The sequence below is a fragment of the Nasonia vitripennis genome, chromosome 1 (genome assembly GCF_009193385.2).
Source record: "Nasonia vitripennis strain AsymCx chromosome 1, Nvit_psr_1.1, whole genome shotgun sequence".
Classification (NCBI taxonomy): domain Eukaryota; kingdom Metazoa; phylum Arthropoda; class Insecta; order Hymenoptera; family Pteromalidae; genus Nasonia; species Nasonia vitripennis.
In genome coordinates, this window is record NC_045757.1 from 17,600,950 (window position 1) to 17,620,586 (window position 19,637).

General features: G+C 42.4%; 1 protein-coding gene across 1 annotated transcript in view; it reads left to right on the forward strand.

Annotated features, from left to right (window-relative positions):
- Window positions 1–19,637, forward strand: part of LOC100115632 (MOXD1 homolog 2) — a 432,542-nt gene that overhangs the window by 60,794 nt on the left and 352,111 nt on the right. The window contains exon 3 of the mRNA XM_032595855.1: window positions 2,013–2,061. The gene's annotated coding sequence lies outside the window, so the exon portion shown is untranslated. The remainder of the gene's footprint in view (window positions 1–2,012; window positions 2,062–19,637) is intronic.

Genomic DNA, 19,637 nt, shown 5'->3' on the forward strand with positions numbered 1-19,637 from the left:
AATGGTCAGCCCGTTGCGACTGTATACGCACGACGAGACGCGTAGTCTCTCTCGGCGCTATGGTTTCTTTTCCTAAACACAGGCAACAAACGCGAACGTGTCGTTGCGATGATGTATGGAAAATGCGGATAACGGATGTTTTTCGAGTCTGTCGATCGGTGTAGTTTTAAAATGGTATTCTTGGAACAAAATAATGCTTTGTAGAACCAGAAAAGGGGCATTCAATTACGGATCGATCTAAATGTAAAAGAGACAATTTATTTATTGATCGAGTAAAATATCGAGTTTTCACAAAACTTTGAACGTCCACGCTCAAAGCAAGCGACTTAAAGACTACCGAATTCCTGCCGAATGAACTTTCGCCGCCCACTTGGGCCGTTCGCTTGTCTAAAACTTCTAAAGTACTTTACCGTGGTGGCGCGTCCGACTCGAAAGAATTGATCCTGACGCACCATCCATCAGGAAAGCTCGCGCGCTATTTTACGGCTCGAGCGCGAGTCCGAGTGTAATTCAAGCGACCCCCTTTATACGCGTATAATACGCCGCGTTGCTTCCTAATTGATTGAGACAACTCACTCTTCCGCGGCGAGCTGCTCACCGATAGCTCCGCGAGTGATTTACTTCTCCGGAACGAGACTGACTGTAATGACATTTAAATGACTCGTGCGCTCCATTTTTTACAGTATAAACGCACACTCGTCCATGCGACTTTGTTTATTTGCATAAGAAAATCTGATATGCCACGGAGAGTAAGAGAGTCGCGAGAGTTGTAACGAGCGATCGTTAATTTAATTACGTTTTATACGTTTTTATCGTGACCAGAGCTGACTGCGTATGTGTGTGTGTATGTCCCCGCTGCTTATTCGTACATGCAGCGCCAGGTGTTGTCTGAAATTCGTGAATATAAAAACGCACCGAGCCCGTGTATGTAGCTCTGCATATTTTGGACTGTTTTAATTAATGAAATACAATGAAGCATTATCTCATCGGATTCTGCTATAATCTTAACAGAAAAACTAATCTAAATTGCGTTTCTGCAGAAATACTAATTGAAATTCTTCTCCCACACTGGATTGGCTGGTACAGATACGAGCTCTCAGCTCCGGAGCCGTATAATACGAGAGGAGAGACAGAGAAAATGAGACGGGCGACGAACCGCACATGAATTTTGCGCACCAACGACATTTAGACCCGCAAAACTCGTAAGAGGATTAAGTATACTCGCGGTCTACACGTACATTGTTATCGATGCCAAATTACGTGAGCGTTGTAAGAGCGGGTCGTACGTAATGCGTTATTGAATCTATATAACTCTTTGACGGTTACATTTTTACCCTATAACGTAATGATAGATGTTTAAGATTTGTCTGAGGCATTACATTGATGACACGTACACTGCTTTTTCTACGAACTCGACACGTAAACGAGATACACATGTTATGGAAATGGTATCAACTTCGCACAAGCCGGTAATAATCAGACAATCTTACGTACTCGCTGGCAGACACTTATTTATGCACCCCGGGTTTAATCCAACAGTTTGTGCATTAATCATTGTAAGTTCATTGTGTTGTGTATGCAATGCATACGTTGATAGTTGCGGAACGCAGATTTTCATCGCATAGTTTGGTACATCAATTAGCTCTGGGTGATGGCGTCGATGAAATGACTGTACGGGCATAATTAATTAATTGGATTATCCAAAATATTACAAGTAAATGCGTTGAGTTGCTTTGTTCCTTATCTCTATTCAGATATAAATAGTATAATTACAATAAGTAAAAGTAATAGGTAAAATAGGAAGTGTCCAAGCCTTTATTATCGTAAAGGTATATTATTCGATTATAGATCCGCTATTCCTCGAGCAGGAAATTGAATTTCTGTTAAATTCTTTATCGACTAGCTTTGCTATTCAGTTTAAGTATTAGATACGCACTGCATCAGCTGCCTTGAATTGAGTACTTCATTATTCACAACCGCGTTCTAAAAGGGACACTTTCATCTTGTTACAGATAATCAGAGATTGTGCATCCAACATTTATAGTACAGCCTTCGTAATGAGTGAGTACCTTAACCTAAATTTAATACTTGAAAATACCTATTTTAATTATAAACAACCATGAATCTCTCGAAAAATATGGGAACTGTCAGATATGCTTTCAACAAATAACGTCTCGGCGTTGAATTTACCGAATCATACAATGTCCAGTTCTGCCCATCAGCTTAAAGTCCGTGTCCCAACAATACCACAAACATGAATATTCAAGTCGGCGATTTTCAGTGATAAGGTTTGAAAACACCGGTACTATACCGCGCGGAGAATAGAATAACGAGTTAGCAAGAGAGAGGCAGAGTCGAGGACAGAGTATGGACTGGAAAGGGACGGAGGTATGGTCACGCACGAGTATTTCCCCGGGAGAGATTGATTAGTGTGGAACAGTTTGAGCGGAGCTGCGTTGTCTCTCCGTCGGAATCGCGAATCCGTCCGCTGAGACAAATGTGCCTCGTGTCATTCGTCCCACCCATGGTTATATACACAGCTGGCCACTTGCCGGCCGGTAGGCAGTCAGTCTGCGACCTTTACCGTAAGTATACGAAGCATCGCGGTTTGCGCGATGCAAACAGCCGCGGAAATCAATTAGATCAAATCGGCGCCCCTCGTGTGCATAAGACGCTCGCCTTTCGCCGTCGCGCTCGCGGTAGCGCTTATACGACTCGATCGACTCGTGTATCAGCACACCGAGAGACGAGGGAAAATGCACGCGCGGCGTGGGATGCGTTTTACTTTGCGATGATTGCACGACTGCATCAGTGAACAGATAATCAGTGAGAGCGTGGGCGATGTTTATGCATAGAAAGTTCGTGGAATTAAAGGATCGTTCGGGAAGTGATGTTTAGATGCGCGCAATTTTTCGACTAGTAGTCTAGGAGCCAGGGGGGTTTTCGTTGTTCGTTACAAATAGACATCATGTATACCAGAGTTTGTTATGTTTGCTTGACGAACCTGCGAGCTGGTGATTGACAAAACTTTGTAAATAAATTAAATGTGTTACCTAAAGAAGAGTCACAATGCGAATCCACAGATTATCATGTCAAGCGACTTACCGTTGTGAGCTTCGTATCTCTTCGTGCTGTTTCTTGCGCCGCCGCATCAACGCCTCTTGGCGGACATTTTTCAGGCGGATAAATGTTGATAATTAAACTTTACGGTACATGAAATTATTCGTTTTTAAACAAGGAATACTTCTGTACTATTTTTATTATTCATTGATAAAAAAAAGATGGTCAAAATCGGTCATAAACAAAAAAAATACGTTTTTTACTATTTTTTTTTTAAATTCTTTGCGTTATAATTTTTTTCCCGTAATGTTTATTATAAATATTTGTTAAGATATCGATAAAGAAATGTTTGATGCTCAGAATGAGAGGTGTTGAGTTGAAAAATTTGGAATAGAACCGAAGTTATGCGGTAAATAGTGATGGAAAAGGTGAATTATGCAAGTAATATTCACTAATTTTGCAATAACTCGACTTGTAATTAATTTTTTTGATTTCTGCAAATTTGAGACTATTTCTACGTGAAAATGAAAGGTATTTTCAACGTTAGAATATAATTTTTGTATTATGTCTTCTTGTTACAGCGTTTTAAACAATTAAATTGTTAATAACTTTTTTAATTTACACGTTTATGCAAAACACCCTCGAAATTCGTGATCAGCGGGCCAAAATACACTTAGAAAACTTTGGTGTCCGACTGGACCTCCGTCGGCCACGAAAACCCCCCTGACTCCTAGACTATAGTGTGCGGCTCTACGTCAGTGCAGCGGATCTGTCTGGCTGACGACTGAATAGTTTGTGTAGCGGGTTTAGCAAATTTTATGAAATCCATGTACGCGGAATTGTTATTTCTCACAGCTGTCGAAGCGTAAAAATCCTGCGGGAACATCGCTGTAACTATGGTTTAACAAAAACTCTACATTTATTGTTTCCACACCGGCGTTAAGCTCGCAGGTTCGTCAAGCAAACATAACAAACTCTGGTATACATGATGTCTATTTGTAACGAACAACGCGTTAGATTATCGGCAACGCCTCTGTTACTAAAAATCGGGTTTTCACTCCCTCCAATCAATGCTCTCAATTGATGACTCACGGCACATCCGACAGGCTCAACCGAGCCGCAGCGCGCTGCACATAATCGACGTGATTACGCGCGCGAAGTGTACGTTACGCTCGGGCCTATAATAATGCGCTCCGAAAGTTCTTCGCCGCGCAGTCGGACTCAGCGGATCCTATAACTCTCGGCGCTGTTTGCACAAAAGATCGGCTATTAACGAGCGAGTGAGCACGCATATCGATTTATGATTTATGTACCCCAACTCGAATCGGCGGCGGCAATTCGAATAACCCACCTTGCGATTGTGATCGCTCCCCGCGTGCGCTCGCGAGAGAGAAAAAGGGTATATATAGTGGATGAGAGGAGCCAAAAGGAATGAGGAGAAGAATCGACGATAAACGCATATTTCTATAGGTACATGCGTGTATGTGATACTGCGGCAGTAGAATGTATAATGCACTCGCAGCGTGAACTGTATTTTTGTGAGCCGTTAGTATTGGCGAACTTTTCACTCCAGTTCGTGCAGTGCACGAAGAGAAATGTATCAGTAAAAATTATTATACTGTATACTAATCGAGGCACAAACTCGGACCTATGCAGAAAATTTAGTATGTTTGTGTGAAAATTTACTATACATTTATCAAAAATTGCTATACCAGTATAGTAAAAATTGCACTTCGCTCTGACTCGCTGTGTTCCGTCGGTAAAAAATTATCGACAGAGCTCAAAAATTCGTCGTAAATTAACCCGACGACAGAAATTCACCTGTTCACTTACTGCCGCTAGGGGGTGTCTCGTAAACTCCACTCGCAAGTGACGAAAAACTGTTCGGCTAGTATATAAGGAACTTCCAAATCGGAACATTATATATAAATATAAATGCGATTAGTCTAGCGATGCGTTGTTAGGTTGCGACATGTGAAATGTGTAATAATTAGCTTGCGATATATGTAAATTAGGTTATAATATAAGAAATTCTATGCAAAATCAAATTCTCAATGATTGTACGATTACTTTTTTCAATTTTTATTTTTGCTCTCAATTAAAATCTATCATACTCAGAGGGCTGAAATTTTGCATGGTGATTTGTTTCAAGCTGTTAAAACAATATATCCACTTATCTTTATCTCAAGTGCTGTAGATTACATTTTCATACAAACACCTATGTGTAAATTTTGCCCCCCGGAGCCATAGGGTTCGGTGTGGGTCAGCTAGCGAAGACAGACAAGCAAAAATTGTTACGCTAGCCTGTTCCTTTATAATAAAATAAGCATCTACACTACAAATTAAACATCTTGCACGAATACACTGCATATAAGGCACTATAATGATGAATACTGCATGCTACTGACTTCAACACTGAGTTGGGAATATCTATCAAGATCATCACTTTTACACTTCATTGTTGATAATCTTGAACACACAAATTTCACCTGATGTTGTTTCTAATATTCACACTTATATAAAAACATGCATTCCAGAATAGTATACATATATGTTAGTGAGTTTTGAGTGTGATTATATGTAAATTTGTACGTATGAATATTCAAGGTTAGGTTACTGCTATTAACACATTGCCTTGTATTTTCAAAATTTATTGTAAACTCCTTTTTATAAACGTAAATGATTTTAGAATTTACTGCGTTAAAAGAAATTTGATTATTAAGTTTGTGGATTTTAGGTTATAAACCCATTGGTGGAGTCAAGTACTCAACATAATGTGGGCATATCATGTTGACATATTATGCTAAGAAAAATATGGCCAGTAGTTATTCACCGGCTATATCTTATGGCGTATTTTCTACGAGGGGGACTTTGACATTTTAGCAGATTTTAAAGCATTGATATTTATAGAAATTATCTGCATACGAACCACATCAGGCAATATATTCAAAACTACATAAACTCACTTCCACACGCGACAGAAGCCATATGGGCAACGTATTTCTTGCCCCTATACAGCGATATATTTCACTCGTTAGCATTCATATTGGAATAATTAATCTCGAAGTGCAGCAGCAGCAGTAGAACTCAAAACGGCAAAAGGAAAAAGTACCGCAAATTCGAAAACGATAAAGTCATTCATTAAAGGCATATGCACATAGAGAGAAGGAAATAATGTATGCAAGGGACAGTTGAAAAAAATCCAACCAACACGCGAGCATCCTTACACTCGCTACACTTTGTACGAGAGCCGAGATGCAAAGCGGTATCGCCGCATGAAATACGCTCGAAGCCTCGTAGCCGGCAATTTATCCGGAATTCCCTGGCGCGAGTATTAATAACAATATTTTTGCCATTTGCATCGTTCTCGCGAACGGCCGCGATCCGCGAGTAGCGCCTCTGTAACGTAAAGCAGAAGCACCAGCCACTGCTGCGCTCAACCCTCTCTTTTTTTCTCCTCCTTCGCATCTCTCCTTTTATCTCTCGCAGCCGCGCGTCTTTTTCTTCATTTCGCGTGCGCTGCGCCGAGGATAAATTTACGACAGCTGCGGCGGCGAGCTTCTTTTTACGACTTGATTTCATACGGCGCGGAGAGGTGAATTCTTAATGCGATTATGTTGCCGCGCTGACACCTTTCGTATATCTTCCTGCACCCGTTGCCGCCGCCGCCGCCGCCGCTTGTGCTGCCCCGGCTTTTAATTGAAAATCACCGCGAGGCTCTTCTCTCTGCCTCGTTTCCCTTCGCCTTCTTTTTCGGCTCATTTTCAGGGCGTCCTTTTTCTTCCTCTTGCAGCTTCATACGCCACGGCTACTCGAGAGCGAATTTCAATACGAGTCGGACGATTGCGTGAACGATAATTGCCAGTCTCGGGTGGTATGATCATACTCTCGTGCGGAGCTTTCCATTTATTAATTCGTGTCTCGGGAGCATAACTCGCCCGATCGTTCGTATACGCGATACGCACAATGTCGGCTGGCGCGAAATTTAAATTCGACGCCGATAGCCGCTGGAAATTATCGGTAGCGTGCGTCGCTGGGGATTCTTTATTCGGCTGTCCGACTTTTGAGCCGAGATGGGAACCGTGTATCGAGTCACGATGCGCGCCGCGTGTAAATATTAATGACTTCTGCGTCAGTGGCTGGCAAACATAATTAGAGGTGGTTTTATTTAAGTTTGTCAACGATCCTGTTTGCGCGTACACGCCGCGACTCGCGATTTCCGTGAAATTATTTCCGATATTAGAGCGCGAGCTTTAAACTTCGCGGGAAATGATTTCGAATCGGATTTTACGACTGTTCTCGTGGATTTTCGGTTGATAATTTCGGAGAAGGAGAGTTGAAATTCTCACAAAATTCAGCCGTAAATATTTTCAAAGAGTTATCAAACTTCTCACGGCCAGAGTAATTAGCCTTGCAGCCAGCTTAAGTTCTCGGCTTCGCTAACTTGCTTGAAAACTCGAAAGCGCATTATATATCCCTTATGGCGTCGGACCTCGAAAATCTCGGGAAAATTCGAGCGGTCGCGCCTCGACGAGTCGTAAATAGGTATATAGTTATACGTGATGGGTTTCGTGTTAAGTAGTCGAGTTTACAGATAAAATTTGAAACTTGCCGAGCAACTCGCGAGAGTTTCGCGATTAAATAGCTTGAAAAACTTTTATTGGTCGGAGAGCGATTCTATATAGGTATTATGATAAACTTATCGAAAAATTTACCCATAGCGGGTTTGAAAATATTTTTAGAATAACATGTATCCATCGATCGCATCGCATCGCATTAGCGCCGAATGAGAAAACTGCTCGCGCCGAATCAACTATAAGGAATATAAACGGGGAAGCTTTTGTTTCGGGCACCGGCGCACTGATGAATCTCTTGTGAATCTCAATCGGCTGCAGCGGAGCGTTAAGTTGCAAGACGCGCATTTAATGCGAGAAAATGAGGGTTCGCCTCCTTCTCTCATACCAGCAATGCCGCCGCTGCAGGAGTGGAGACTGTAGAAAGGGTGAAAAGGAATAAGGGACGCGCGACGAGCAATTATGGCGTCGTTTCCGGCTGGTCCAATCTTGAGCTTGCAGCCGCTCTCTCTAGGAGAAATTAATCTGCTGGCAAGTCGAGTGCGAAGAAGTCGCGCGAGCAATATCTTCGATGGGGCCGCGAGTTTCAATTCATCGCGTATCGACGAGCGCCAATACTTGTATACATATAGATCAGCTCGTTTGCCGCTCATTGGCGCGCTTTCGCTTATTATTTCAACGTGCTCTTACATTAGATAATTATCACCGCGCTGCGGCGGGGGTCGCGTTAGAATAGCTGATGCTTGTTATTGGTGTAAGGGCGTCCGGATTCTGTTGATTTTTGCAAATGTTGTTCGTTGCCGCTGACAAGAGTATTGCGATTCAGCGTGTTAGCTTAGGCAATTTAATGATTATTGTACACATTCGGTCGGAAAATTCAGCGGTTATTATTACACTGCGGACGTTTGCTCTTTCCAATTTGAAGCGAAAATCAACATCGATTTGTAAATACTACCTCGGCTGGGTTAACAATCCGCTTGAAAATCTACATTTGTTCATTGCAAATATACATACGTTCGAGTGAAAAAGGTACGTCTGGCCAAAAATAAACTCCGGCAAGGTAGCATTTCCAATCACCGTCGGGCTATAAATATAATACGTGCGTGCATCGAGAACCCGCATGAAAAATTCCAATATATTCATCTCTGACGAGCCCTCGGCGATATCAATTCCGAGGCGAGTATACATATATATGAGTGCGCGCGATAACCATGAAGCTAGAGGCTGCATCTTGGAAGTAGGTGCGGCTCGATAATGGCAAATCGATATCGCGTAGACGTCGCCATTCCGGCGAAGCAGCCTCGGTGGATCCGCAGCTTTCGGTGTGACGCTCATTTGGATAATTGGAGTCGTTTCGTGCGCAATTCACGGGCCAACGGTTCACTGCCATACACTCGCGGTATATGGATATGCAGATGCGCATGGCGACGCGTAGCAGCAGTAGCAGCAGCAGCAGCTCTCGCGTGCGATGATGCGCGCGCGCTGTCGCAAACGTCGTTATTGCCGAGCGATTATGACGTTAAGTTCACTGGTCAGGGGCCGTTATGCAACCGAGTAGAGAACTGATTTGGAGCCAGCAGTGTCACTTTCCGTTTATAACGAGAGCCGCGGAGGGGGTAATGCGTAATGTGCGTGTGCGGGTTATGCAGTGCATGTGTGCCCCGGACACGCGACGGGGAGCTGGAGAGCACCGGCTTTCGCCGGGCCCGTTAATTCGCGCGCGAGACGCGCCGGTTTTAGTTGTGCTGATCGGCGTTATTATCATCCCTCGCGTGAAATGATAATTAGTTTGTCCGGCTCATTCTCTCCCGTTCGCTCTTTCTCTGAGAGGCGCAATTGGAGCCAGATTCTATATCTGTCGGTGATGTAAAGAATGACGCGTTTCGCTATTATTCTGCTCGAAGGATGTAATTCACGCCAAGCGGGAAATAATAACCTGATGGTTCGTTATGCTCTAAAAAGATCGCTAAAAGGTCAATTTGGTTTCTGATTCAACGTTTTTTTGCGGTGATGTTCTCGTTATAGCTTTTCACAGTCGAATCAAATTACGGAAGAAGAATTTCGAATGTGATTAAAACTTGCTTGATCGTCCTCGATATCGTATCGGGGTTGGAAATTATAATTTTGAAATGACTATCGCCAAAAGTAAGATGTGCAGAAATAATCATATGACTCAAATCGGTTTAAGCGGGAAATATGAAAATACCTGTGCGACTGAAACCAGTCCTGAATTCATTTCGATAAACGCGAGTCTTTTCGAAACTGAAGCGAAGTGTGAACTTGGTAATCTTGTTCGAATTAAAAGCATCGACCGCAACAGAAATATTTCTGCATATATATATATATATATATATATATAGGGCATAATTGATTTACTCTCCATAAATGAGGCCGTATTGAAAAACAAAAAAATGCATAACCGTCGCGATGCCTCGTTAAAACCCAAAAATCCGGAGCGTGGTTCTCTCTCCGCACTGGAATAATTGGGCGCCAGGGGGGATTAAGTAGTAGCAGTCAGCAGAACAGAGCGTCGTCCGTCATTGCCTCGGACAGCCGCAGAGCCCTTTTCCTTCCTCTTGTCTCGCGTGCGACAGTCCGGCTATTAATAACGCGCGAATATGCGTGCGCACGCGGGGACGTCATGCTGGGGTTTTATTGTGCGGTCGTCTATGCATGCCTATGGCCGCGCTTCTTGTAACAACCCCTCGAAGGGTTGCGGTACGGTCCTCGGTTTCGGCTGCTCGGAATTTCCGCGCTGTGGATCTCGAGCTGTTTACACGCGGCTTGTCGCCCGCGTCTGTGGCTGAGCTTCACTGGGCGCGTCGGGGAGAGCGATGACGCTTTTTTCTACGAGAAATCATATCCATGTGTACGTTGAGATATCAGTGTATCCAATCATACTCCCGCTATAACGTATGCATTTCAATCAATGATTTCGCGCCAGCTTTAATTTTGGCGTCGCGTAGCGACTGGTAAACGATAATACAAATCATTTCGTTGTTTTTCAGTACACGGCCATCGGTATACGTGCATCGGCCGAGCATTGATCAATCCCAAAACCCGCGTGCTCTTTCAGCAGTATTTCATTCGGACGCGCTATCCGCGGAAACATATGATATCTCTCGGCCTGCCATAACGTCGAGCTGAAAATCAAACAAATCCATCTCTGCGGACTGATTAGCATAGCCCGATCAAGCCGACGTTGCATTATTCAATCATAAGCCCATAGGGCACTCGAAAATGCCCCCTTCGGCCATCAGTCTTCGTTTCCCCGCGATCGCCTTCTGCGCCTGCAGCCGTATATCTCTCGCGGAGCAACGGCAGCGCAACGGTATGTAACCTTAACGCAACCCTCTACACACATGCACCGTTCACCTGCAAAGAGCTGGAAGATCCATATCTCACTCGAGCGGTAGCGCTACTAGTCCTCTGCCTCTTCCTGAAACTCGTACATACGTAAATGCGCGAGCTTACGCCGTAGTACAGTACAGTGGCGGCGCGCCGAGGGAAAACTGCCTGCGGAAAACGAGCTTGACCCGAAAGCTCGTGCGCACGGCTGCCGCTGCTGCTTTTTACGGGGGCGACTTTCGCCCCCCCTCACACTGAAATTGGTTTACGTAATGCCGGCGCATGAACTGCGCTGTTTGGCTTTAAAGGCAGCAGTCTGCCGACGAGGCTCGATCGCGCGCGTTATCTTAATTGGCAACGGCGTGGCCTCTTCTCTCGGCGCGCAAGTGTAAATATTTTGCTTCTCTCCGCCGCGCTGTATACGCGTCGCGGCTTTTTCAGTTTTCGGTGGTTATGCAAAAGTTGACCGCAGGATGAAATCTCGGTAAGCTGGTCCTTATACGCGCAGGCCGCTTCATCGCGCGTGTGTGCGCTCGGGCGAGATACGATCGGATCCAATTAACCGATGCAAACAGCGAAATAGTTATCGCTCGATTATCGTTATTTACATAGGCATAGAGCGCCAAAGCTCGAAAGTTTTGAAAAATAACATATCACGAAATAACTTTTGTTTAAATAAGTAACTTTAGTTATAATCGAATTTAAAATAAGAAACAAGAACCACCTATAGAAACCACCAAAGCACTTCGAAGAATGCAACAAAACAATGAACGTCAAGCACATACTCCTAGAATGCCCTAGATATACCAAAGCAAGGAAAAAATACAATCTGAAAAATAATTTTAAAGAACTTCTAAACAATAATGAACAATGTACAAACGTAATAACACTTTTACAAGAAATAAAGTACATAAACCACATTTAACCCCGTTCCTCCCACTATAAATAATGTATTATAGTAAAAGTTCAATATGTAACCAATTGTAATATTATATAATCTTTTGTAAAATCTGATGGATAATTTTATGTAAATAATGTAATATACTGTATAATACCCAACAAAGAGGATGCGACTTTAAATACACAATTTAAAAAAAAAAAAAAGAAACAAGAGTATAGAAGAAAAATATGCCCATGTTATACAGCATGAGCGGCGCAAGCAGAGGAGCCAACAAGGCAATTTTGATATAGTTGGCACACCGCTGTATATGTAGTGAACGTGCCTTTCAATGATGAGAGAAACGGGAACGTGCGTATGCGCCGCCTATCAGCCTTAGCCAGAGGCATCAAAAGTTCAAGCGGTATTATAGGGGAACGACTAATCAAAGACGTTGATCAATATTATTATATTTAATTTTTAAAGTTAAGGACGACATTATACTCTTCGTCACTGCAATTCGTCAAAATCAAGCTCGCCTTAATTCAGCGTCGACCGATGGAAACAGGCTTTCCGAAATGCATGCTAAAATATTCTCTCCCGCACTCGCAGTGCATCAGAGCAGTAGGTACTCCCCGCTGCAAGCAGGTGCAATTCTGCAGCGCATCAGGGGGGAAATTTTATTTTTCAGCGCCGCCTCGGAATCCGTCAGGCGGCATTTCCATAACCTTTTCTCCGTGAGACGCCGACGCGCACTTGAAAAGCCTCTCAGCTCTCAGCCTTGCGCTCGTGCGCTATATCCCAATCCCTTATATAGTATATACACTCGGTATATCTAATTCGAGCCGAGTCGTTCCTGCCCATAGCTTTCATTTACCAGTCGCGCACTTCTCCTACAGACGCGCGTGTACCATTCGATTTTTCCACGAGTGCGAAGCAGAGAGAGAGAGAGAGAGAGAGAGAGAGAGAGAGAGAGAGAGAGAGAGAGAGAGAGAGAGAGAGAGAGGCTGATGGGAATCCTCTGCGGCAAAGAGCCACTGGTTGACGCGAGAGCGCATCTCTCTCTCTATATATATATATATTTTTTTTACGCATATATATCCCAGATCTAAATATGATTACGACTATTTTTCCGCGTGCGCACATAGGCGTACGCATTCAACCTGCGCGCAGAGAGAAGATGAGAACGTCTATACGCGCATATAGAGTTCCGTCGTCGTAACGGTTAACGCAACGCGGATCGAAATTACACTTCCCCCGCGAGTCGTCGATAAACGCGTGTACGCGTCGTATACATAAACTCCTTGGAATTTCTCGCTGGCTGCTAGTCGGGTCCTATTTTCAGCGCGAGAGGAGGATCGTAAAGGCGAAACGAGGATCTCTCGTGCCCGAATTAGATCGTAAATTGAATAAACGAAGATGAATGGAGGAGTAAGGTGCCGTTTATTCGAGAGGACCGGGGGGGGGGGGGGGGGCAATTTTTCCGCATCCTCCATCGAAACGATGCTGGGAATCATGTAAATTTCAGCGGTGCCGGAGAACTGAACGCGCGTGATTATTCGCGGCCTGTATACACGCAGCGTGTTTTAATTTCGAGCTCTGATTGGTTTTCATTGTTGAACGTTTATTGAACCAACCTCGTGCTCGATCGGTGTACATATTCTTCCTGGAAATATACCGTTTGGTAAATAAAGCGTCGAGTATTTTACTCGGTTCCCGCCGCGCGATCTATAATATTGCAGTAAAATTTTGTTTATCTCATTATGCATGCAAGACAATTTTGTGACGATTAAGCAATTCGATGATCAATTTGGTTAAACTCGTGTTTCGCTGAAACTGTGATCCCTCTCTTTTTCCACGTTTCAATCGAAACCCACAGCTTCGTCCATAGCCCTCCGATTGTGTTTCGTATATTCAGCGGGAAATTCACCTACTAATGAACAATAGCCTTTATTTTCCCCTGCGTCGTATCTCTCTAATTTTATGCCGCAATAAAAAAGACCTAGCGTGCGACTCGCCGTGGAAAAAATGCCTCGCCAAATAAAGTCCGGGGAATGCATATTGTCCAATAACACATTATGCGCTTAAGTGCGCACGTGGTGTCCCTCAACGAACGGTAAATCGTCGCGCAAGTGGAAGGAACGCGCGGCGCGCGTTGCCGTGTGTCCCACATTTTCTCCGCGACGCGAATAGATCCTGCGAGCTTTCCCACTAGATTTCTTCTCGATTGCATTACGACTGCAGCCTCCTACAGTTAGGACATTTTACTGTTTATGCTCCGCTGCTGCGGGCTGCAGTAAAATAATTTACGATTTTAAATTACTTTTTCGACGAGAACGAAGTCTCGTTAGTAGTTTGCTGCCTCCAGTGCATAAATTTGCTTTAAAGCTAGCTTACGGTGTGCTGTATACGGTGTGCCTCGATCGAAATTATCAGAATAGTAAATAGTTGAAATAGTTATTGAAGAGGATATTCAAACAGCGTATAAATACCGCGTCACTCGCGCGAATCTGCCGAATTCGCTATCTGCCATAAGGCATCACGCGCTCACCTTTTGTTGCGCTCTCGGCGGCGACTATACACGTGCTCTCTATATGTGTATTCCATTAGTCCGTGCAGATGCACAGCTGAATCAAATTAATAGTCTTTCGTTCGGTCGATGCTCCACCGGCGCCCGCTTCCCAGATGATCAAAGATTCCCCCACAACCGCAGGTGCACTTCTCGTCTCTGATCCCGTCGTCGTGATTGCCCCGAGAGAGAGAGAGAGAGAGAGAGAGAGAGAGAGAGAGAGAGAGAGAGAGAGAGAGAGAGAGGTAGCCTTTAGAAAAATCGCTGTATATACTATGTAGGTACGTGTAATAATGTGGCACAGCGCTAGAAAGGCTGCGACGGCTTGTGTCGAGGTGCGATGATGGGCGAATCGAGGGCAGGTCAAGATTTTTGACCCGTCAGGTGATTTTTTTTTTGTTCGGAGTTGGCGGAGAATGACTGCGCGCTGCGTGGGGTAGAGGTCGGCTATTTTGAGTGATGAGGGAGAATGTTTCGTTTTCGGTCTCGCTGTCGATTTGTTCCTATTTACCATTATTGCTGGATATGCGAAACTATATGTGGATTTCGAAAATTAACATACTCATCGTTACGTTTTGTTAATTGATACGATTATGAAGTTGTATATGGTATTCTCATTAGATCAGTTTGATTAATGATGGTTCTGAGCTCAGGTAACGAAAAAAGGCGTTCCTCATTTTCACGCATGAGGTGATTTCAAAACGAGGGACATGTTCCAGACTAGGAGTGTGGGAAAGCATTTTCATAATATCTTGACTTTTTTGAAGATCTTATTGTGCGTAATTTTCTATACAAAAGAAGCATATGTGTCTATATTAACTCTTCGATGACCACATGTATCTCGAGATTACTGAGCAAAATCTGCTTTTTTTAAAATACTAGGAATGAAGGCGCGCTTCGCGCGCTCTTGATTATATCTCTGTCTAATAACATTGGTAGAAAATCTACCATAAGTGTTGGGCGGCGCACTAACGTCTGCTAATATTTTATAAGCATGTAACATGTTACTAAATCCCTCAAAACTATTTTTTAATAAATATATTAATAATGCTCAATGTCGTCATCATTGGTTTGAATAGTGAATTTGAAGAAAAGTTCAGTATAAGAGTCAGTGGGTTTGTCTATCATTAAAATGCCATTTATTTGCATTATAAAAAAGCTATACAACTGAAATTTTACACGGATATTTACTATGCTACCTAAAAAACATGTAACCTACATGATTATGATTTAACTGTTGTCATTCATATTTTCACATCGAGGTCCATATGAATTTTTTAATTTAGCGTATCAAATTTTGCTTGTAGATAGTTACACAGAAACTACCATCTCTAGCACATTGTATTTCTGGTTTCCAGTGTATTTTTACATGAAGAAAGTGATAAGTATTTTAGCTTTTTTATCAAGGCATTGATTAGAATTTTGACTTTTAACAGTTGTGAGAGATTTTGAGACCGATACCTGTTTCTCCATTTTTGCATTTATTCTCATTCAAAAACTAACAGGTCTAAAGAGCACATATTTTGCATATAGATTTCTTTTGTGATTGTGGAGTTGAATCAACGTTAACTGAAATACTTTTGTGTTCGACTACAACATCCATGATAATTATTTAGTCGTATAGCATGAGTTTGCATTCACATTCATTCATATGCAAAATATGAGCTCTCTAGACCTGTTAATTTTTGAATGAGAATAAATGCAAAAATGGAAAAACAGGTATCGGTCTCAAAATCTCTCACAACTATTAAAAGTCAAAATCCTAATTACCTAATACCTTGACAAAAAAGCCAAAACATTTATCACTTTCTCCGTGTAAAAATATGCTAGAAACCAGAAATACAATGTGCTAGAGATAGTAGTTTCCGCGTAACTGGCTATAAGTAAAATTTGACCTGCTCAATTATAAAATTCGCATGAGCCTGGATGTAAAAATATAAACGAAAACAGTTAAATCAGAATCATCTAGGTTACATATTTCTAGGTAACATAGGAAGTGGCAGTGTCATATTTTAGTTGTCTATAGTAGCCTTTTTACAAATCAAAGAGCATTGTATAATGATAGACTTAAACTTACTGACTCGGATACTGAACTTTTCTTTAAATTCACCCCTCAAACCTTACCGAGGGCGACTTTGGGCACAGAGACACAGTATATCTTCAAACTCTTTATTCTTTTAATTGAACTTCTTACTGCCATTTAAAAAAAAATAAATAATATTCACACACTTTATTACTACTTTAAATAGGGTTAGGGTGTTACTTTTCAATACACATGTTGTAATACTACGTTATATTACATATATTTTATCTGTTATCAAGGTTTCCACATTTCATTTTAAAAACCTCAAAAATTTCTACCAGTTATGACTGTTTTGAGGGTTATGAATTTAAAGCGCGATTCTGATCTCGTTGCCAAGGCAACCAACCAGCAACCAATCAAAATCACGTATTAAATGCTTCACAACAAAGGCCATCATTTTTTTAAAAGAGGAGGATCGCTTTTTGATACCCGTTTCTCACCGCGTTTTCAACTAAATCAACTATATGAGCAGCTGCGAGTATAAAAGTTGTAATCATTCAGTAGACAAATCCACAGCGCGAACTGATTTTCAATTTTATCGCAAACACTTACGGCAAAAATGCATTCGAAATATATAAGTCCTGAAAGAAGCAATCGTCAAGTTTTTTATTTCTCTGGCCGCACGAGTCCGCTGTTATTCAAAAGTTAATGTGGGCGTTTGACGATTATTTACGCGTCAGCTGGTCCTAATTGATTTTGTTCCTGTTGCGAGCGATGAATCAAGGACCTTTATCTTCTCCGAAAGGACTTTTTTCGAATTTTTAGTTCCCGGGAATAAATCTTTTGTAGAATTGAAAGCGGTTGATTTATACAACTTGCTATTTTTTAAATCGCTAATTACAATGGAACAATGGATTTTAGTCTATAATAAATCACGAACGTCATAACAAAATTCTGTTTCCTTGTTACTGTGTCACTGCATATATTAACAGTTACATCATTACACTCGAGGAGATGAAACGAGGAGTTAAATTGTTAATTTTTTCAAAAACGCTATTTTTGAGAAACATTTTATTTCTTAGTATCCCGAATACGGCTACATAAAATTAGGTTCTCAGGCGAAACACGCGTTAAAACGTCCTAATGTTATCTCCACCTGGATCATCATTAAATTATAAAAATTACGACCCGCGTTTATATATTCAAATGACGCGCCTACGAACTGCACGTTTCTTCGCTCTGCCCACTGCTGCCTCATCAGAGATAGTAACACGTTTCCAAAGAAACTTCAGGATCGTGTCGCACGCTGTGACGGTCATAAAATGAATGAGTTCAAATTTTTTGTTTTTTCAATTTTTTTTTTCGGACCGAGGCCTTATATAACCGAAAGTTTGAGTGAAATTTACATAGTTGCGAACAAAGTTGGTTCATTATAAGCGCACAATAAAAGTTAGCTTGTACACAGTATTGGATATAGGCGGACTTTCGTATTTTTTTTTACAACCCGTATACTCGGATCGCATACTCAAATATTTTCCCATCATCATGCCTAGCCTCTTAAAAATAAAAGAAAAGCCTAATCAGCGATGAGCTCGAAACGTCTCAATTCTCCGAATCATAGCGGTCGAGACACTCCTCTTTTTATTCCCTCTCTAAAAGCTCCTTTTACCCGAGCGCGACAGTGTCGCGCGCCGCCTCGTAAAATCGCCCCAAAAGTCTCGCTTCCCTCCAAAAATTTCTCTCTCTCTCTTTCTCTTTTATACCTGGAAAGTTACTTCATAGCTGGCGGAGAGTTTAGTCTTTGGGCCGATTTATCGCGCGGACTCGCTCGTTAATTACACGCGGCGCGCCGGGGAGATAAAGTGCCTACACGAAAACCCGCGGCACAGAGAAGAGGTGTCGAGTTACAGCCGCCCGAAATTGTCTATATATATGCGCACGTCCGCGTTATTTCCTGGGCTTTTACGGCTCTCCTAGGTGGCTCTCTCTCGGGAATCGTGAGATTTCGGCGAGACCTCTCGTTTGTTCGCTTTCGCTTCAAAATTGCTGCATCAATGTTGGAGTTCTTTATTAGCGCTTATTATTATTGAGGGGAAGATGATTGACAGTATCATGTAGACTGGGATTCAATACGTGTCACTCACTTCAAATTGCAGAAGATCTATTGAATCACACGGGTGTACAGATGAACTGTAAAATTTTCAAACTATATTTATATTTAATAAGGTTCTCGCGATTGATTGATTTATTGATTTAATCATGCATTGCATTTTCCATATAACCTCCCGAAAATTGTTCGTTACAATATTTTCTCAAAGATAGTCGCTCGCTGACACAATTCCGTGAAAGCGATCTTTCTCATCCACGACATCCACTCTCCCCCGCACTAAGCCCCTTAATTTCAATTTCGTATCTCCTCGTGCACGCTACCCTCTCCGAAGCATTCGTCCTTTTCACATCGCTAGGCCGATCCGCCTTTTCTTCCTGTAAATCGAGTGAATCGTTGTGTAGGCTGGTGTTAATCGAGATTCGCAAATCGACGGCGATTTTTTATCCCATCTCCATCGTTTATACGGTTAAGGAGAGCGAATTTTCCCGGTCCTTCTAATGCCAAGATTTGTGGGTCGATCGTGGGAGGGCGATTCAAACTCTTCTTGGCTGGTTTATCAATTTTCCCGGTGAGCAGAAGCAGCAGCAGGTCGGCCGAGGGGCTCGAAAAGCTGAAGACTGAAGACGTTGTGTATGGGGTCCGTAAGTAGGGTGTGTATGGGTTTATCGGATGGTCCTTCGCTCTTACTGGCCGTGTAATCATTTTCGAGGTGAAACGGGCTTTTGATATTTATGGGGCGTTCTCTTACGTGTGTATCATTTTCTATAGAGATGTAGGAGCGCGAGTTTTGGAAACACGATGATTAAGAGTCTAAACGCTCGGTAAGAGGATTATTATACAGAGCACTCGAGCGATTCTGGAAGGAATGTTTTAATGTACAGGGATTATATCGTTATTATACCGCAATCAATGAAGGCAGCGAGGAATCACTATGATTCCGCGCGAATTGGGTAATCAATTGATTTGTTGAAAATACAACGTGTTTTTCCTGTGCAATTACTAAATCCAACCTCACAATACTACCTCCTCGCAGAGAATAAATCTATTCATATAGAAGACGCGCACGATATGTAGGT